The sequence below is a fragment of the Peromyscus californicus genome, unplaced genomic scaffold (assembly GCF_007827085.1).
Source record: "Peromyscus californicus insignis strain IS unplaced genomic scaffold, ASM782708v3 Scaffold_8__1_contigs__length_139910024, whole genome shotgun sequence".
Classification (NCBI taxonomy): Eukaryota; Metazoa; Chordata; class Mammalia; order Rodentia; family Cricetidae; genus Peromyscus; species Peromyscus californicus.
The window spans coordinates 87,869,046-87,890,700 of record NW_026294606.1 but is presented as its reverse complement, the minus strand read 5'-3'; the positions used below and the strand labels follow the sequence as shown (position 1 = coordinate 87,890,700).

The window sequence follows — 21,655 nt, the reverse complement described above, 5'->3', positions numbered from 1 at the left end:
CCCCACCTAACCCTCCCAGGCCTTCCACACTGCTGGTACCCACAGCCAGCACCACAGCAGGGATGCTGTGTGAGCACTGTCGGCAGAGCCCAGAAGTGTAGAGGGAAGGGTGAAGTATCTCTTAAGCCCTTTCAGCTAGAGCCAGAAGGTCACTCCAACATGCTCAGTCATAGCATCCACCACCCAGATGTGTTGTGTTGCCACTGTAGGTGTATCTGAAGTGGATCTTCTCAGAAAAATGGGAGTCTGAGTAACAGAAACAAAATAGAGATTACCTGGTGCCAGCAATGGATAGGAAGGGTAGGAGAGCTGGGCTCAGGAGCTGACCATTCTGAAAGCAGAAGGTGGGTCCAGACCTGGAACCCTTTATTACTTAATCTACTGATGAAGCCTACCCTCCTTGCCTGTCAGTCACAACCTCCCAATTTCTGCTGTACAGAGGCTAGCTGTCCCTTCCTGCCTTGGTTTTCTGAACACGGAGCCCTGTCTTGGCACAGCCTCTCCTTGGGCTCCATCTCAATGAACTGACTGCTGATCTCCACAAGACTGACCAGGTGAGACCAGGGCGTGGTCTCCCCCTGGTGCTTCCCGGCTGCTTTTCTTGTCGGGTTTCACCACAGTCCTTTGAGTCACGTGGAGCCTAGATGTTTGCTGTTCCAAGAGTCTGAGTGTGACCTTTCCCTTCCTCTCTAAATTCGTACAAAACAGTGTTGTCCTGCAATCTCAGCAGCAGCCATGGCCTCAGGCCTGTACCTCAACATGCTTGAGGTCTGCCAGTCAGGAGGCTGGTGGGAGGATTAATGAGGCCGCCCCTGATCTGCTGGACACACTAGAAGTTGTGTAGCTGCAGAAGAAGAAGCTCCTTTCTGAAGTGTGAGCCAAACAGTGTGGGAGGTCCCAGAAGGGTTCAGCAATCCAAATCCACTCACACTGCAAGCCTGTCACAACCATAATGGCCACTACGACGGTCAGTCATCACCGTCACTACCATGCCAGCACCACCACCATCGTTGCCGTTACCATCACCATCATCGCTACCACGCCACCATCACCGCCAGTTACTATCGTTATCACCACCATCACTAGCACCATCATCACCAACACCGTCATCACCATCTTCATTATCACTACCGTCATTACTCTCAACACCATCACCATTATCACCACCATTATCTTCACAACACGGACTTCGTACCAGAAGCACAAATTATGTTCTTACATTGAATCCTGACACATGCACACTGAATAACAGTAAGTGTAAGTCTCTGTCTGCAGATAAAGAAATTGGCATAGCTGAAGGCCGAGGCTGAGCTTGATCCAGATCTCCCCGACACCAGCATCCCAAGTTAAAGGCTCAAAACTTTGTGGCTTCTCATCAGTCAGTACCTTGCCTTCCAGTTTAGGGATGAGGGACAAAGCGGTATGTGTCCTAACCATGGAGGCAGCGGAGGCGGCGGTATGCCAAACTCACAGCCTGTGGGACGTGAAACAGTGTGTATTCTTAGTTATCAAGATAACTAAGAATGATTTTTTGCAATTACAGATGCCTTTACCTCTGTCAGTGTGTGTGGAGGGCCGGAAGCAGCTGGGTTGGGGAGTGAGTGAGACCCAGCTGCAGTCTTATGGATACAACCTGGCACAGGTACCCTTTCCAGCAGGAAGACTGTGACCTCAGGACCTGCAAGCTATCCCAAGACCTTGAGTGGAGAGAAATATAGGCCTCCCCTCAATGCCCCTACCTAAGAGCTGTGTGGGACTAGGCTCTGAGGAGGCCAGCGTGGCTAGTAGTGGACTGCCACAAGCCACAGCCTCAGACCCAGGGCTGTGGCTGAGCAAATACTCTCCCCTCGGCAGCCCTCAGTTTCCCTATTATACTACCGGAGTGGTAGACACTTTCTAGACACTTGCCTGAAGTTCTATGATTCTGAGTTCAGGTTCTTGTTGGCTCATTTACCCATTAGTCCATCACTCTACAAGTGTTCATGGGAAGCCTCCAGTGTTCAGCACGGGTCTCAAAAGCAGAATCATACTTTGAGTCCCCAAGAGAAGACATGCATTCCAGAATGAGCCTCTAATTCACAGAGGAGAAGGGAGGCAGGGACCTATAGCTGAAGCAAGACCAGTGCTGGAAAACAAGAGACAGTACCCTGAGCTCTGCACAGCACAGACAAATGAACATGCCCTTCTCCCTCCCTGACCTGCCATCTTCCCACCTGTCCAGGGAGAAGAGCCAAGATTTCCAGATTCAGAAGGTACAAGGCAAAAGACAGCAAGTGGAAGTCCCGGACTCCCCCAACGCCCCCCCCCCCTTTGGGTAGCGACATGGGGATGGATGGGTGATGTTAAATATTCATCAGATGCAATGAAGTTACTGGAATCGCCCATTAAGATGTAACGTGCAATTTGCAGCTTTCTCCTAACACCCAGGGCAGACACTCGTCAGCGGGATGGATGGCGGGCCGCAGAGGAAGACGAATCGCCAGGGAGATGGTGCATCTCAGAGCGATCAATACAGACCGGCAGCTCCAAGCAGCCCGATATTCGAGCAATAAGTAGAAGTAAATAGACAGGCAGATTAATTAGGCCTCTGGCGGGGAGGGGTGAGAGAAAGGCCTGGAGCACAATCTACAGGCAAGGACAGGAGGAGGTGCTATCCTGTGAGTCCTCTACAGTGGGCATCGAGAGCTCAGGCTCCCAACTAGGACAGGCCCCAGGTGTATTTTGACAACAGCTGGCCATGCAGTGACCCCAGTTCTGGAAGGCCAGCTATAGGTGGCCTAGGTGGAGCCCCTGACTCCTGTGGGTTAGAACCTCCAGAAGGGAAGAGACCCACAACTTCCTTTCTCACCACCAGGAACCAGCTCCCTCCCTGGAGCACAGAGCTGTGGGGGTCTTGGGGTTCAGGGGGCTTTGTCCCTCTGATGGTGATGCATGGCTCTACTAATTCGCTGCACGAGGCTGTTAATTCTGGCGCAGCTGCTGCAGCCGCCCTCCAGGCGCTCTGTAATGCTGGGCTGTGGAGCTTGCTGCAAATTAACACCATTTGTTCTGCAGAACATGTTTCATTTCTACACGACACGCATAGCTTATTACCTCGCTGGCAGCATGGGGAGAGGCAGCGGGGGCCAGGGAAGGGAGGGAAGACATGGCCCAGACCCTTCCTGACTCCAGCCTATTCTTTCCAAACCTACTGCCTGTGTGGGGGAAGGGCATTAGTCCTGGATTCAGTGAACTTGGAAGGGCTGGGAGTCCCTTTGAGGAGTTCCTGGGGGAGAGAGGTTGCTGCTCCAGTTCCTGGTGGCTGGTCCCCAAAAGGAGGCCAGGGCTCCAGGTAAGGGTCCTGGCCTCTTCAATCCTGGCTCTGGCCCCAGGCAGCTTTATGGCCTCAGGGAAGCACTGTGACCTCTCTGAGCTATTTCCTTCCTTAACTGTGGAGACACTGAACCAGGAGGTCCACCAGTACAGCTCCTAGCTCTGTGGTCCACAGCCTGCTGAGTTTCTACTTTGCTGTGGTCAGAGGCAGTCATCTAAGTCAGGCAACTGACAGAGACAAAGATTTGACCCAAGGCCAAATGGAAGTGGATGGCCCTGGTGCCTCAGTGAGCCTGCTGGGCTACTCCCATGGGGGCAGCCCCTGAGCCTGAGTAGAGCAAAGGGCTCCTTGGTCCCAGGCCGATGGGAGGAAGATAGGAGTTTTCATTCAACCTATTGTGTCTGTCAATCATGAACAGGAGCTCCAGGGTCTCACAGCCCCCCAGTGGTGACTCGTGACATTTGTCACCCCTTGGTAAAGATTTAGGTTTCGCTTTGCCTCTCTGCTGACCAGGGATTTGGCAGTCCCACTGGGATGGTGTGGAAGTCTTTGTAAAATGCCCCCCCCCCCCGGGCTCTTTACTTCTCTTCTGACACACATTGCAGGCCCTCAAGTTCAGCAGTGTCCTGAGGGTCTCAGGGCAGCACTCCATTGTACCTGCACACCACAGGACAGGCAGACAACCTCACAGCTCATCAGGAGAAGGACCACGGGGCCAAGAGCCACACCCTGAAAGCCAGGAATCATGCTCTCAGGGGCTCCAGGTCCTCTTTACTATGGCACAGAAGCCCCTTGGGGCCTTGTGAAAGGGGTTGAACTGGAAACTCCTGCAGCCCCAAGGATCTCCTGGCCCTACATGAGGATGGCCCCAAGGAAGAGGTGAAAGGATCGGGTTGTCTAAACCCTAAGAAGTCACTGTCAGTGGCAGAATGTGCCTGGTCATCACCAGCTGCCATTCTGGAGGGTGAGATTTGGGCAGGCAGTGAGCCAAGTGCTCTGAGTTTGTGACCTTGTGACCGGGATCATATTACACACACTTGACCCAGGGCTAGTGACCCTCAGCCATGCTCTCAGCACCGAACTCTTCCCTGGGACCTCTCTCTCTCAATCCCACCTATCTCTTCCCACCCAGAACCATGATCAGAGCATCCTATGAGCAGGGCATCAAGGGACATAAGCAGAGAGAACTAGTGATGAGGCTGGGACCCGGGGCCATGGAAGCCCTGACGTGGCTCTGCTCACAGACACTCAGCAAGTCATCCACCTCTGTGATGAGTGAGTGAAGCATTGGCACACTGCCCCCACCCTCATTTAATAGTCCAGGAGCAAGGGCCGGCAGAACCTTGACTTTGTATGGGACCTTAAACATAATGCGTGGTAAAGGGGTTCAGACCCTAAGCATGATGTTTGGTAAAGGGGTTCCGGGACCTTCTGTCTCACTTGAGAATCTTCCTGACAGCAGAGCAACAGTCACACTCAGGTGAGAACAGTCCTGTGAAAAGGATGCTCCGCAGACGCAGGAGCCCTGTACCTGGTGAACTGTCTTGTGCTGTTAGTGAGGTTGGAGTAAGTGGGTGGCATTCAGGTGTCATATATATATATTAGCCTAGCAAAGGTACCAGTGTCGGGCCCAGGAATGTGGAGACCAAGGCCAGTGGGAGGAGTGAATGGGGCATGAGGTCCAGGCAGGCCAGACTCAGAGCTCTTTGGATGTACCCAGGACTTGGGATAGACTAAGAATCCAATCCACCAGAGGAATGACACCCGAGAGTTCCACTAGGCAGAGTTCCTATGTGGCCGACCCTGCAAGATGAGACTGTGCAGTTAGGAGGGAATCAGGTCCAGGTCCTGACAGAGCAGCACAACCCAAAGGCTGAGGGACGAGAGACTGTGCCACCTGCTCTGGCCACTGACTTTGAAAGGAGGGCCACAAACTGGTCACAGGAACCTGCCCCAGTCTAAGGCTGGTATGGGTGCCTTGCCCACCTGTGCCAATAGTTTGCATGTGAGCCTTAAGAAGTAACCATACCCAGTCTATGGCCTCCTGTAGACATGGCTGGGAGTGGCCATGAGCTGTTTTCTGTCCACCATATTTCCAGACCTGGTAGGCCAATTCTCTGTTGAATGTAGTAGCTAGGCTTTCCTGAGGGCTTCTGAGGGCTGCAGGGGAGCGTGACACACAGAAGGCACAGCCGGGTCCTTTGCTCCACATTAGCAAGCTCAGCCTCCAGCTACAGAGCCTGTAGCTGGAGATTTTCTCTCAGAGGAGCCAGGGGATGGATGTCAGGAATCAGACTGGTCAGTCAGGCCCAGCAAGAGGAATATGGGTGGGCCATAGGCTTGACATGCTAGTGTGGGACAATGGAGGACATGGGCAGTTCACTATCCCTGGACTTGCTGGATAGAGTGGGATGCTCTTGGGGGGGTGTCTGTCCCCCATGGAGTAGCTTGTCCCATGCAGAATGAGCTCTTCCGCCCTTCAAAGCCAAGACCATATTGATATGCTTAGCTGCTGACCCTTGGCCCTGGGAGTCCAGAATGGAGTCAGAGAGGTCCTGGGGCAGGGAGAAGGATAAAGCCACAGGTGACCCTGACTCTTCTCTGGACAAGGGGTGGATCTGGTCCAGAGCCCATGGAATGTTCTTGGTAGGTGCCGGCTCACACTCAACATTGGGGGAGCTAGCTGCCAAGCTCCTGGTCGTGGGGAAGCTGCAGAAGGTTTTTGTGTCAAGAGGCAGAGCGACTGCATGAATCTTTCATTAGGGAGCAACGCGCAGCCCAGGAACATCTGGTGGAGTCTCCAGGGAGCTGGGCCAGCGCAGAAAGCAGGCACTGTGAAATTCGGGAGGCAGAGGGGGAGGAAGGAGCTGGGAGGCAGGTGGGATGCCAACCTCCCTGCTTGCCTCCTGATCCTCGGGCACTGTAGAGCCCAGGACAAAAGGGCAGGTGGGTAAATAGCTCTTCCCCATCCAGAGGGCCCCCAGTTCTGCTGTTTTACCTCTATCGACATCAGCAAAGACCTGCCCAGTATGGGGTAATCAACCACCCTATACCTACCCTCCAGGTCAGAACACAGCAGCTCTGAATGGGAGGGCCTCCAGGGAGTTCCATACTGGAGACAAGCTAATACTCTCCATAGGCAGAGGTGACAGACAGACAGGTATACCACTTCCACTGGCCTGAAGCTAGTGGAAGGTCCAGTGCGTATGTAGGGTCTCTCCCCTGACAAGTATGTTTGTGTTGTGGACTGAGGCTGTGCTAAGGGCCACAGGGTCACAGTGGACAGCTAGGACCACCTGAAGACTCCTGAGACTCTGAACCAGGCCAGCATGTTCCCTTGCCAGGGGAACATCAGACCAATGGCAACTTGCCCAGCTGCGTGAACCCAGACTCCCCAGGGCAAAGTGTGCACAGTGAACTGAGTCCACACAGCCGTTTCCAGCTCTTTCTGGCTCCCACCCATTCTACCGTACCGACCTGGTCTGAAGAGCCAGGTAGCCAGAGGGTCCACCCAGACCCTGGCCATCCAAACAGGCCTGGTGACTATAGACAGGTCCTTGTCATCAACTAAGCCCAGATCTAGGTCAGACTGGGCCAGCACTAATGTCCCAAAGTTTGCTTCTGAGAACCCCAGGCTCTGAGGGGGTGGATGATGCTGAGTCTGTGCTTCGGAGCAGGAAGCCTGACTGGGATCCCCCCTTTGAGCCCTTCCCTTGAGCTGGTCACCTTGTTTCCTTCTAGCTGAGAACCAACCCCTTTGGCCCTGTACGTAGCAGTGACCACAGCAGGTCTATCTTCTCACCTCTTTTTGCCAAATGCCCAGTGGGCGCATGCCTACTCATCCCCAGCCCTGTGCAGAGCCGTACCAAGAACTGGCTCCTCCCAGGATTTTCAAAGGGAACTCTCTCCTCACAAGACTTTAGCCATTGTCTGTCTAAAGACTGTAGCCCACTGTGACAGTGCCTCCCCCAGGTTGTAAGGAGAGAGCTCTGATTGGCTAAGCAGTGCTGATGTCTGGTAGCCTTTTCCGACTGGGTTGCCTGTAGGACATCTACAGCTCAGCCTTTGCTGGGCTCTGAGCCTCCCCTGGAATCTCTCCCTTTTCCCCATGGCCTGCCCCAGACAATGAACCTGGTGTCTTCCAGTCTCTGAACCACGCTTCTCAGTCTCTTGACCTTCAGGCCCCTCCCTGATCCTTCTGCGGCGGCTCCTCTGCTCAGCTGGGCTCTAGACTACACTCTCCACAGTCCCAAAGCCTATGCCAGCCTGATGGAGGAAGCTGGGCACCACAGAGCCTGCACCAAAGCTAATGTCTCTGCTTACCTGAGTGCCCAGGCCTCCTTGAATGACACCTTTCTGAGATTAGAGTGACTTCCTAGAGCATGACACTGGAAGAGAGTGGCCCAAGTACCAATGCGGCCCAGCTGTCCCTCTTGCTATCCCTTCAGCCTGAGGCACGAGTCCCAGAGCCCATACCAGCCTCTGTTGTGGAAGGAAAAGACGGGAAGAGGGGCAAGGAGGGAGGCTCATTTCCATGTTTGCCTGGAATCTCACTTAAGGAAAGGTACCTGGGCACAAGGGCAGCACCCATATCCCTGCCTGACCCTCGTTGGCCACCTGGGACCTCCCATGCCATACCAGATGGAATATTCCCATCCTCAGCCCTACCCTCTCTGACCAGCCTGTGACCACTAAGGAAGGAGTGGGTTTTGTCCTTGGAGCCGCTAGGAAAGCTTAGCCACATGCCCCTCCCCTCTGGAGCCCACCCCACCCGTGCCCTCAGCAGCTGGCTCCTTGGCACTGGCACCCGGATCCCTTTGACAGCACATTTGGCTTCAGTCCCATCGATCTGCACACAGGCACCGAGGTGCCAAGCCTGGCTGTGGGCAAGGATGAGGACTCTGGAAAGACTGAGAGAGTGGGGCGCATTTCTCTGGATGCTCCGGGACCTTCCAGCATAACCCCAGCTCATCCTGACCCAGCTGCCAAAGGAAACAGATCTAGCCCTTCACGGTCAGGGGGCCTTGCGTAACCAGGGTGGAGAGGACCATCCCTGCGAATACGGACATTGGTGGAGATGATGCAGCCTTGAGACCACCATGAGGCGCGGCTGCTGTATTCACAGTTCCAGATGGCCCACCCAGGCCAACCCACCCCACATCTTTAGAGCACCAGTCAAGTACACGTGGGGAAGCAGCGGGCACCAAGACATATTAAAGGGCCCAGAGGTTACATGGAGGTGATCTGGATAGGAGGCAGCCAGATTCCCTCAGATCTGGCCCTCTCTGAAAGCTGCCATGCCAAGGGACCCGCACCCAGGTCAGACTCAGCCCCCACCTGCACCCCAACACAGATGCCAGGAACCTACACTTTAGCGAGTCCCACTCTGTCCTTACCTGTTCCATGCTGGCCTTGCCTACATCCACCTGCTCCCAGGCCGTCCTCTGCGGCAGCGCTGCCAACTGTCTTCTGCCTCCTAACATGGGCTGCCAGCGATCTGCTGTGGGTTTTGTTCATGGGGTTTGGCCTCATGCAGCCGCCGGCACTCGAGATGGCAAGCGTCCATCTTTCTCCATACCCATCCCTCACCTCTGCAGTCTTCCTGTGCCTCCTGTGTCCCCATGGTGCCCGCTCTGAGGGAGTTGGCACGGACAGAGCCCGGCCCGCCTCTGCAGCTGAGGAAAGCCATGCTTCTTTTTTTCTGTATTTTAAACACACACACATACTCTCTCTCTCACACACACACACACATGCCAAGCCCCCCACCCCCGACAACACGCATCCCTTCTGTCAGGAACAGACCTAGCCAAGAAAGCCCCTCGCAGGCGGGGGCAGAGCGGAGGGGCTTCGCAGAGCTGGTGTAAACCCAGCCCCATGGTTCCGTCCCTTCCTGGCCCCAGTACGCTGCCTCTTACGTAAACCACCAGGAAGGAATCAAAAGGAAACGCAAATCCATGTCACATTTTGGAGCCTCCTGATTGGGTACACCTTTTAACTGGCTTGGTCCTTCCAAGCATGCTCTGGCCTCAGCCATCCTGAACCCTGCCTCGCTACCCACCTCCCTCATTATTGTCCAATACAGCTGGATACCCCCAACTGGCCTGTGCTACAGTGACCACATCCAACCCCTGGTGCCCATTCCTGGAAGGGTATTGATTTTTGAGACCAATTCTGGAACATACGCTGAGAACTCTGATGTGGTCTGCTCACTGGCCAAGAATCTAGTAGCCACAGGACAGAGATTTCTGGGTGTTTTGGGTGAACCTTCAGGTGACCTAAGTCTTGGGTGACCAGAAGAGGTACCCAGGGGACATGAGAGCCAAGGCCAACCCCAGGTGGGGGACAGAAAATGGAAAAAGAGGAAAGTGGTCAGACCTCCAGCTAGCTACCCCAGGGCAGTGAGACCATCAGAGCCTCCTGCCTTCTTGATGGCATTTGTTTTCTTTGTTGTGGGTAAGGACTTCAGTTTTGTCCACCGACTAGAACATGCTTCTGAGAGATGTGGTAGAGGCTCTGTGGGGCCTCGGGACAGTATGGCTTCTGTGATGAAAGGCAGACTCTGTGGTCACATGGTACTCATCCCTTGACCTGCTCCGTTCCTTTCTTAGAACTGATCTGGAGCCCAGAATTGGGGCCAGTTGTAGTGGGTAGCTGCTCCAGCTTTGACCTGGAAGTACTACCCCCAGTGAGGCTTCCGGTAACTGTCATGCCTACCTATGACCTGCCCCTGAGGTGGGGCCGAGACAGGAGCCCTTAAGACCCAAGATCTGGATATGCTGGCTCTCTTGGTTCCTGGTGATCCTGGATGCTGGATGGTAGACCGAGCAGAGTTCTCCAGAGAACACTGCTGGACTGCACTTCACCTCTCCCGGATCCGGTAACCAATCCCTTTACTTGTTGTAGGTACTACAGCCAGTCATGAGAGCTGCTCCCTCTGAGAGGGATCAAGGAGAGGAAAGAACTGGACTCTGTCCCTCCTCAGTGACCATCCAACCTTGACTACCCATTTTTCACCTTTGCCCCTGCTCACCACATCTCCTGTGCAGGAAGGACATCAAAGGCAGGAAGAACTGAACACAGCCCCAGCCCAGGTCAGCGGGGCGAGGCCAGCCGACGAGCAGCCCCTTCCCTCGATCTACTTCACTGACCCTTTTCTCCTTAGCCTTGGCCATCTGGCTGGCTCTGGGTCAACGGTCATCCCAGGCTCTTTCACTTGAGACCAATCTGTACCTAGTTGTTCGGCCTAATTGCATTTTCAGGCATTGTGGGTTTTTTGTTTGGGTTTTTTTTTTTTTTTTTTTGGCAGAGGAGTTAAATTTTCCTTCACTCACTATATTCAGTAGTAGTTGACCTAAACTTAGCTTCAAACATCCTCGAAACACCCCCAAAATGGGGATCAGGAACCATCCCATCTTGGTTCATACCCACACCCCAAGTCTAAGTCCAGCATTGGGTGCTCTAATCCAAGTAGGTACCAATCTTCAGTCTTCCAGTGTATGCCTGCCAGCTGGCCAAGACCCTCGGCTTCCGAGCTCTCTCTGTCCTCTGACAATGGGGCAGCCTAGAGAGTGTGTGCATCTTCTCAGGCGTCTGTCCACCAGCAAGAATGGCCGTGCACATTCAGAACTAAGTGGGAAAAGCTTCTCAGGATCTCCTACCTTGCCTCGTGGTGTTGACAGTTCCTGTTCCTTCAAATAACATGAAGAGGGCTAAGCAGCCACTGTCATTGAACCTGTGACTGAACATATGCATGTCCTGGGCATGGGTTGGGGACCCCACTGTCAAAGTGAAACATCAGACATTTAAGTAGACCTAGGCTGAGCTTTCTGAGGTGGTAGTCTGGTCAGGCAGGTGTCAAGAGAGCCTAAGTGTGAGAGAACAGGACACAGCCTGGGGTACACCCTGCTTCAGGGCCATCTCCAGGAGACTGTATCACAGGTGTCACCCCGAGCCTGGGGTTCAGGAGACAGAAGTAAGGTTGGCTTCCTGTCTTAGGAAGAAGGGTCCAGAGCTCAGGGTAGCAGATCCAGGGGCCATCTCTCTGCCTTTGGAGGTCCCCATGTTTAAGATTCCTGGACTGACCTGGCCATCATTCCTATGGTGCCTTAATGGCCTGCAAAGCCTGGGGCATCTAGAGTTGGCACCCAGCAGCTTCTCAGCTTCTAGCCTGAGATGGATGTTCTTTGGACCAAGAGAATGAAGGAAAAGTCCTGGCTGTGTCCATACTGTGTCCTTGATCACTCAAGGGGATTGTTGCACCTAAGCCTGGACCAGCATGGCTCCCAGAAAAGTGACCCAGGTGATGACCTTGGTACAGGACAGTGGAGGAAAGAGGACCCACCCCTGACCTTGGTGCAGGACAGTGGAGGAGAGAGGACCCACCCCTGACCTTGATGCAGGACAGTGGAGGAGAGAGGACCCACCCCTGACCTTGATGCAGGACAGTGGAGGAGAGAGGACCCACCCCTGACCTTGATGCAGGACAGTGGAGGAGAGAGGACCCACCGCTGACCTTGATGGGCATTCTGGTTTCTGTTGCTGCTATAAACACTGTGACCAAAACCAACTTACCAGAGGGAAGGGCTTGTTTTACTGTACAGCTCCCAGGTTAGGGTCTATCACTGAGGAAAGTCAGGGCCAAAAACAGAAACGCTGCTTACTGGCTCATTTCCTGGCTTATCCCCGGGCTCACGCTTGACGAGCTTTTTCACACAGCCTAGGGAATGACTCTGCCTACAACAGATGGGCCTTCCTACCTCAATTCCTCACAGACATGTTCACAGGCCAGCTTGATCAAGGCTATTCCTCAACTGAGGCTTCAACTTGCAGCTGACTCTAGACTATGCCAAGTTGACAATTAAAGCTAACTAGGACAGTGCAGGGTCGTTGAACCACCTAGGGTACCCAATTGGCCTTAGGTCTGACATGGGTCTGACCTAAGTTAGCTCCTAGGTAGGTCTTTAAGTAAACCTTCTACACTTCCTGAAGATAACTTTCTGAAATATGCCCTGGTGGGTCAGCCCCAGCAACTCATACATGTGATAAATGCTTATGATATACGTGTGTGAGAGCCATGTGTGACCCATGGATGTGGCCTGCACGCCTTCTGTGGTGCTCCTCTATGAAAATAGCTCTCCCTCCCGCCACCTACCGGTCTCTATTTGTCACACTTCTCTCGTGCACCTGCTCAACAGGCAAAATGGGTAGGTGTGAGATTAGCAATGTTAACTCCTAGTTCTGGGAAGTTCAGCGCTTCCTAATGTCCAGGTATCAATTTTTGGCCAGTTGGGTTTTCCCCTTACTCTTAAGCTATAATGTTTTATTTCTCACTCATTTTCTTACTGGCCTTTCATTTAGCTGTTGATTGATGAGAATTCCTTGTGTGTGACAGGCATTAGCACCATCACACAAACAACCATTTCTTTCATTTTCTCCACTCTGTTGCCTTGGGTGGAGCACAGCACCTTTCCTTCAGTACTGTCCCTTGTCGCTGTCCCTAGGTGTTGCACAGCCTTGCCCACTTCAGCTAATGCAGGACCCATCTGCGTTATCCCCAGGCCTGTGTGAAATTTCTGACTTCTTTTTTTTTAAAGATGTATTTATTTATTATGTATACCATGTTTTGCCTGCATGTATGTCTGCAGGTCAGAAGGCAGCACCAGATCTCATTACAGATGGTTGTGAGCCACCATGTGGTTGCTGGGATTTGAACTCAGGACCTCTGGAAGAACAACCAGTGCTTTTTAACTTCTGAGCCATCTCCCCAGCTTTTTTTGTGTGTGTAAAATTTTTTTTTCAAGACAGGGTTTCTCTGTGTAGCTTTGGTGCCTTTTCTGGAACTCATTCTGTAGCCCAGCCTGGCCTCGAACTCACAGAGATCCACCTGCCTCTGCCTCCTGAGTGCTGGGATTAAAGGTGTGCGCCACCACCTCCCGGGCCTGTGTGCAATTTCACATTTGTCTCTACTGCAAACGTTTCAAATCACAGTGGAGCCTGACTCAGGTAAAGAATGGTCCAGAATCACCTATTTGACTTTTCCTCCTGAGAGAATCTTCTTCTTTCCTTGCTGCAGAACAAGAGCTTGACCTCATTTCCGGCATTTCCTCTGTTCTGTTTATCTGAAGGTCTCCCTCTGTCTGCACATCGGCCACTCTGCTCTTTGTTATTTTATAACTTGCTACTTGCATAGCAACTCTGCCAACCCATTTTTAGGATCCATTATGATTATTAAAGAAATAGACATTGATTGTTTTCTTAGGTGTGGGTTTTTGTTACTGTAATAAATGTTGAGAACTGACTGATAAGGATAAGTAATTTATCCTTACCTTTTGGAGATTCATGACTGTGATGGGTTGCCTGTAGTGAAGCAGAATCATGGTAGCAGTATGAAGGGAGCAAGAGAGAAGGGCTGGGCCCCCTATTCTTTTCACAGGCACACCACCAAAGACCCAAAGACCTCCCTCTGACCCCATCTCATAAAACTTTCATCACCTCCCAATAGTACCACATTGGGGACCAAGCCTTTTAACACATGGGACTTGGGGGATACTCTAGAGCCAAAATATGGTGTTGTGATACAACATACGTTATATAAAACATACTGTCTTAATGGATTATAAATGTTCAGTGTGATAATAAGCCATTCACACTGCTGCATAGCCATCACCACTAAGAACCTTCTTGCCATCCCAAATTAAGCACACCGTGAGCAACCAGAACCCCAGTTCCACCTGTCTCTGTGGACCAGACTGTTCTGGGGACTGCTGTGTGTGGAGTCATACTATACTTTTTGTGACTGGCTCATCTGATATACCATGACTCTCTCAGGTTCCCCTACCTTAGAGAAGATGTCAGATTCGTATGAATGTCTTGGAAGACTTATTTAAAACATGTCTTTGCAAGTTTTACCAGAAAAGCATTGCATTTATGACTTGGTTTTAGAGGTGGCCTGACTGATGTCTGATGTACCCAGTCATCTGGGTTTACCCAAAACTGTGGGATTTCTTCCTCTGAAAATTTGGTACATATCTGTTCAAGCCTTGTTGATAGCTTCCTGGAAGGTTCTGTGCCATGCCAACTGTGGTCCTGCACACACCGTTGGGCAAGAGGACTCTTGAGAAAGCTGCTGATGGATGGGCATTGACCCTGTTAGAGCAGGAGCTGCTCAGAGCTATTTTAGGCACATGCGCGCACACAAATAAGTGTAATTTTAAAGTCTTGATGTCCAGCACTGTCTCTGAAGAGGGAGATGAAGAAGGACAGTAGCACATCCTGAGAGAATCGGTGGGAAATGGGGCCATTCTTCACTCCTTTCCTCCAAATGGTCTGCAAGCTTGGGACTATGTCAAGTCAAAAGTTACAAATCACACGGAAATGTCCTCTCCCCCAAACACATCTTGGATTGTTTGACAGGTCCTCCAGGACTGAGGCAGTCGTGTTGTCTCAACTATTCAGGAAGATGAGGCAGGAGGATAGAAAGTCTAAGGCCAGCTTAAACTACAGAGTGAGTTTAAAGCCAGCCTGGGCAACTTCTCAAGACCCTCTCTCAAATTAAAAAAAATAAAAAGAAGACTGTCCTGGTTAGTTTTCTGCCAACCTGACACAAATCTAGGGTCATATGGGAAGAAAGAAACCTCAGCTGAGGAAACTTCTACAGGATTGACCTGTAGGGAAGTCGTGGAGCATTTTATTGATTAATGATTGATGTGGGAGGGTCCAGTCCACTGTGGGTGGTGCCACCCCCTGGGCAGTAGTATCCTGCATTGTATAGGAAAGCAGGATATGCAAGCCATAGGGAGCAGCCAGTAAAGCAGTGTTCCTCTTTGGCCTCTGCTTCTCTTCTGGCCTTCAGGTCTCTGCCTTGAGTTCCTGCTCTGGCTTCCTTCCTAATGGTCTACAAATGTAAGCTGAAACAATCTTTTCTCTCCCAGCCACTTTGAGCCATGGTGTTTATCACAGCAATAGCAGGCAAACTAAGAAAGGATCGAATTGCAGTTCAGTGAGAGAACACGCTCCCTGCATGCATGACGCCCTGGTTCCCAGTCCAGTGAGAGAACACGCTCCCTGCAGGCATGACGCCCTGGTTCCATCTCCCGTATGGCAAAGAGAAGAGAAGGAGGAAGTGGAGGGGAAGGAGGAGGGGGATGTCTCCCATAACATTTCATTTCTAGTGTCTGCTTCCCACTGTGGCTTCAGTTTCTGAGGAAAGGGTTCTCCGGTTTCCTTGCTGGAAATGTGATTGCTTTGGTTTTGATGCCAGAGTTCTCCCATCTTTATAAATGCCTTGGGAATCAGTTCTCTTTGATTATTATGAAGAATTTAATTGTCAAATTTCCTAGGCCTGGTATCCAATTTGGATTATTTTTTAAATGAATTTTCCATTTCTTTTTTGTTTATTGGCTTATTTGCATTTGCAAAAAGGTGACCTTTATTGCATATATTCCCTACAAATATGTGTGCATTTCAAAAATGCCTAGAAGCCATTGGAGGAGAGTTGGATGTATGTTCTCATGATTTGGAAAGTCTTCAGGCTGATGTTACTTCTGTTTTATGTCCTGAGATCTTCTCTTCTGGGTTACACTAAGGAGAAGTGTTGGACTAGTTCACTGCTGGCTGCTCTTTCTCTTTCTTTCTTTCTTTCTTTCTTTCTTTCTTTCTTTCTTTCTTCCTTCCTTCCTTCCTTCCTTCCTTCCTTTCTTTCTTTCTTTCTTTCTTTCTTTCTTTCTTTTTTTTCTTAAGATTTATTTATTTATTGTGTATACAATGTTCTGCCTGCAGGCCAGAAGAGGACACCAGATCTCATTACAGATGGTTATGAGCCACCATGTGGTTGCTGGGAATTGAACTCAGGACCTTTGGAAGAGCAGCTGGAGAGATGACTCTTAACCTCTGAGTCATCTCTCCAGTCCTGGCTGCTCTTTCATCAGGAAATCTCCCAACACCTCTGTCGTGACTCCTTACCCTAGTTGACTTTTCCTGCTTTACCTATATTCATTACCTGTTACTTTTGGTTTAGTTTCCATTTTGATACTATTTTCCCCACATATGACAAAGACATTGTTTGAGCTACAGCTTTTGGCAGTTTGTACAAGATAAAGGTCTAGATGCCTGTGCATTCTTTCTGGATAGCTTGTAATTAAAGTATTTGTTTCCCTTTTATTAAAATCATCAACCAGATTGTGCTTTTCCTTCCAAATTAGGGGTCATAGCAGACTATTTTTTTGTTTTTGTTTTTTGTTTTGTTTTTCGAGACAGGGTTTCTCTGTGTAGTTTTTGCGCCTTTCTTAGAACTCACTCTGTAGCCCAGGCTGGCCTTAAACTCACAGAGATCCGCCTGCCTCTCTCTGCCTCCCGAGTGCTGAGATTAAATGAGTGCGCCACCACTGCCCGGCTCATAGCAGACTCTTAACCACTGATTTTAGTGTGTTGGAATGTGAGAAGGTAACCTGATTGATTCTGGCTCATCTGGTCATGCAGGCTTAGTTTCCCAGGACATGAGTCATCTACCACTCTTACTGGGCAAGTCCTAAGCAAACCAGGCTTGGTTATTCCATCCTGCTTTTGGAGATTTTCCAAAACTCCCAAAGCCACCTAAAACATGAACAGTTATAGGGCTTGCTATGAGGGAATTTGAAGAGGTGTTTCCTGAAGGGAGGGTACAGAGTTTAAATTTGGATCTACTTATTTAACTTTATTAACAATAGCTCTCAGTTCCTCTAATTTTTTTGTGCTAATTTGATTAGTCAAAGTCTGACAGAAGCACGTAATATGTTTGTCACCTCCGATCTTGAGTTCGGCCATTTTTTTTTTTTTTTTTTTTTGGTTTTTCGAGACAGGGTTTCTCTGTGTAGCTTTGCGCCTTTCCTGGAACTCACTTGGTAGTCCAGGCTGGCCTCGAACTCACAGAGATCCGCCTGGCTCTGCCTCCCGAGTGCTGGGATTAAAGGCGTGCGCCACCACCGCCCGGCTGAGTTCGGCCATTTTATCCACAGTTTTTCCAGACATTTAGCTTCATATAGATTTCAGTGCAATGCTTGTTCATTTAGGAGATTTTTATAGAACCAATAGGTTTCTTGCAAGCTTGACAAAGCTCACTGTGCGGAGACAGAGCAGGGCTATTAGGGCTGACTTGGGGAGGCCCTGCCTACAGGAAAAGGCAGCAGAGGAATGCCATGGTCCACGTCCCACTCCCATGCTCCACAACTGGGGAAGGTGAGTAGATTACCCCAGAGCACAGCATACTAAGTCTCAACCAAGATGAAATGGCCTGTCTACACACCATACAACCATTTGGGAGGTTGAATGCATCACCTGTGGGGTCCCCACAAAGAAATCTCCAATCCCAGATGCATTCACTGGGACATTCTGGGAACAATGAACTCCAGTCGCCCTGAAATTTTCCCAGAAAATGCAATTGGAAGAAACAGTGTCTGACAGATTTTGTGAAGCTAGCTTTGTCCCATGACCAAAACCAAAGGTGATTCCAAACAGCCACAGGTGGGTAACTCTTGACACTTTGATGCACCATAACCCATGTAAAATCTGACACATAGATAGGAGAATCCTCAGCAGCTCTCAGGCTACTTGCCTGGTGGATGCAATGGAAAAGCATCACAGAAACCCTACCTCAAACAAGGTAGAAGGCAAGGACTGACGCCAACTGACATCTAATACCTAAGATTGTTTTCTGACCTCCACACACCTGCTGCAGTATGGACACATCTGCATTTATACACAGGAATGTCCACGTGCTTGTAACACACATATGCACACACATGGTAAGGGGGGAGACACTTACTGGTTATTGTGCATCTGGACAGGAGAGAGTGACAAGGACGTATAGTGTCTTAGTCAGGGTTACTATTGCTGTGATGAAACATCATGACCAAAAGCAACTTGGGGAGGAAAGGGTTTATTTGGCTTACACTTCCATATTGCTGTTCATTATTGAAGAAAGTCAGAACAGGGACTGAAACAGGGCAGGAACCTGGAGACAGGAGCTGATGCAGGGGCAGTGGAGGGGTGCTGTTTACTGGCTTGCTCAGCCTGCTTTCTCATAGAACCCAGGATCACCCGTCCAGGGATGGCATCACCCACAGTGGCTGGTTTCTCCTCCGTCAATCACTAATTAAGGCTTGCCTACAGCCTGATCTTACGGAGGCATTGCCTCAGTTGAGGCTCCCTCCTCTTCAATGACTATAGCTTGTGTCAAGTTGACATGAAACTAGCCAGCACAATTAGCACAGTGGACAGAGTATTAGGAGAAAGCCTGGAAGATGGCTCTGCTAGGGACCAGATGGCAGCGATGGCTTTGTGACTGAACACGAAGTCAAACTTGGGAATTTGTACTTTAGATTTTTCAGTTGTTTTTATTTATTGTTGTTGTTGTTGTTCTTATGGGTAAGGGGAGAGTGCATTGCGCCACTGTGCATAAACAGAAGTCAGAAGACAACTTTCAGGAGTCAGTCTTCTCCTTCCACTGTGGAGTCCAGGGATCCAATTCAGAGACTCAGACTTGCATATCAAGCACGTTTACCTCTGAACAATCTTACTAGCCCTGGAACCCACACTTTAAATACATGCACTGTATTACATGTCAGCCACATCTCAAACAAGCTATTAAGAAGTGGTGCCAGGCAGAGTAGGGTGACACACACCTTCAACCCCAGTACCCAGGAGACAGAGGCAGGCGGATCTTTGTGCCAGTGGCTGGACAAGTGAACCTGAAGCTATGCTAGAATGCAAAACAGAATCCATAGTTGTAGAAATGGCTACAGGAAATGAAAAGCAGAGAAGCCAGTGGCCATCCCAGGCAGCTGATGTTCCTGGAGGGACAGAGCGATGACCTAAGATATAACCCGGGAAAACTTTCCTCCATTTAAAGGGAAATTGTTCATCTGGTGAAATTAGATGATCTGAGCAGAAAACAATACTAGGAAAGATGCCACCACGTGTATGAAAATGTACATCATAATGCACTTATTTTTTAAAATAATTGGTAAAGGAAGGCTGGGGGCTGTGTGGCACAGGCCTTTAATCCCAGCACTCGGGAGGCAGAGGCAGGCAGATCTCTGTGAGTTCCAGGCCAACTTGGTCTACAGAGTGAGTTCTGGAACAGCAGAGCTGTTTGTTACACAGAGAAACCCTGTCTTGAAAAACAAAAACAGAAAATCAGAAAGGTATTTAAAATATTGAGAATAAGGAAATAATTATACTAACTTCTAGGCAGGAAGAAGAGGTTCAAGCATCATGTTAGATTAATAAGTTTGTTTAAATGTCACATTTAAAGCATTGCATTAAATATGTCAGTTTATTCAAACAATAAATTCTGGAAGTAACAGAAATATTTTCAGGGTTTGGGGAGATAAATCATTTTGATTTAAGTCTCATATCAGGCTGAACTTCTCCTGTGGCAGGAGGACAGTCTTGGGTATGCAGAAGTGAGCCCCCTACACACACACACACACACACACACACACACACACACACACACACACACCTACCTTGAGCCTTCCCTTGTATTTGAAGGTTGTGTCCTGCTCCCCTGATAGGCATGAAGAAAGAAGCCACCATGAACAAGTTTGAAGACAGGAAGATGTGGAGACTGGGTTTGTGATGAGCCATCTAGGGGAGGGCACCTCATTTCTCCTGTTTCCTCCTGTGTGGTGAAGGAGAGATTTAAAAGGATTGTCTGTGCTTTTTTTTTTTTTTTTAAAAAAAAACATTTTAGGTACATGGACTCTGTCTCTGAAACCTCTAGTGATCCTCCAGTGAGGAGGTGCTGTGTGCGCATTAGATCCGCAGAGCCAAGCCCAGCCCCTTCCCTGGCCATGCTGCCCTGCTCCCACTCCAGCCCAGCAGGGAAGCCTTGGACAGGCCTCCAGAGTCTGTTTGGACAGTTCATCCTTCCTGGAGTTCTGGAACTTTCTCTGAAGTGCCCTGTGTGCCCGCATTCAAGATCCCTCACCTCTGTAATCTGTCTTCACCCACACAGTACTCGGAAGGTGCTGGACCAACACCAGCGTGACTCTGCAGAGTCTGTACCCTGGAAACGCCTACTTGGAAACACCAAGAATTTCCTTCACTGTCAGCCTGGCGTCGTCACTGTCCCCTGCTGCCTCATGGTTGGTGCTTTTCCCTACAAGAAAGTACAGGTGACACTTAGGGAAATGTTTAAGAGAAGAAGAAATACTCTGTGACTTTAAAAACTAGGAAGTAAAACATATCTCTGACACAGCCCTTCTAGAGAAGCCCCAACTTTCTTGGCCCATGACCAAGATTTTGATCTTTACCATTCAGCAAGTCCTTTTGGGGGCCCTGAGCGCACAGATGCCCTCAGCTCAGGGAGGTCGTGTGCTTGTGAGGTCTGTTCTTGGACAGAATGGTGATGGGATTCCAAGGGCTGCTGTTCTCAGGATATGCTCGTCATAGCTGGAGTCACAGAGCCAAGGACAGTGGTAATGCATGTGGCTTATGCTGGCTGGTGCCACTTGCTGGTGCTTCCCATCATCAGAGGCATGTGGATGCAGGCTGGGAGAGATGGCAGTGGGTGGAGCAGACTCTTAAAGGGGACTTCAGTGAGGTCATAGGGCTTGAGAAGACAGGAAAGGAGGAAGTGCTGTGAACAGCAGACAGAGCCAATCAAAAGCAGACTGGTCTGCTGTGATGGAGTAAGGGCATGAGCTTGGCAGGTGGAAGAGAGAGGGGGGACACCCAGGAGCCGTCTGCAGACAGACACCTAAGGGTGTTCATAAAGTGAAAAGTGTGAAAGCTGCTGGATTTCAAATGTTCCCATCAAAATGTCCCCTTGCTGTTCTTGAGCTCGTCTGAAAACATTGAAAGCCAGCTCCGGTGTTTCCCCCAAGCTAGATGTGTTGGGAAGGATAGAGGGTGACATCCTTGGCTTCAAGCCAGTCCTAACCATTGACTTCCCTGAACCCATGTTCACCTTCCTAATCAAGAGTCTCAGAACATCTGGGCAGTGGTGATGCACACCTTTAATCCTAGCACTCGGGAGGCAGAGGCAGGCTGATCTCTGTGAGTTCAAGGCCAGTCTGGTTTACAGAGCCAGTTCCAGGACAGCCAGGACTGTTACACAGAGAAACCCTGTCTTGAAAAACCAACCCCCCCAAAAAACAAACAAACAAAACAAATGAACCAACAAAAACCAAAAAGCAAAAAAAAAAAAAAAAAAAAAAAAACCCATACCTCTGGTCATTGAGGGGACCAAGTATGGCCCAGCTCTGGTGTCTCTCTTTTCTCCTCTCTTTCCCAGAAGTGTCCTCTGTTCAGAGCAGCCCATCTTAGAAGATACTGACTTGGATTCTGAGGTCACATCCTACC

The 21,655-nt window shown here is 50.2% G+C and overlaps 1 long non-coding RNA gene across 1 annotated transcript in view; it reads right to left on the bottom strand.

Moving 5' to 3' along the window:
• The window catches only part of LOC128103493 (uncharacterized), a 30,629-nt gene extending 21,407 nt beyond the window's left edge, over nt 1-9,222 (bottom strand). Inside the window, exon 1 of the long non-coding RNA XR_008215702.1 lies at nt 8,710-9,222. This is a non-coding gene — a long non-coding RNA (uncharacterized LOC128103493). The remainder of the gene's footprint in view (nt 1-8,709) is intronic.
• Between the last annotated feature and the right edge of the window lie 12,433 nt (nt 9,223-21,655).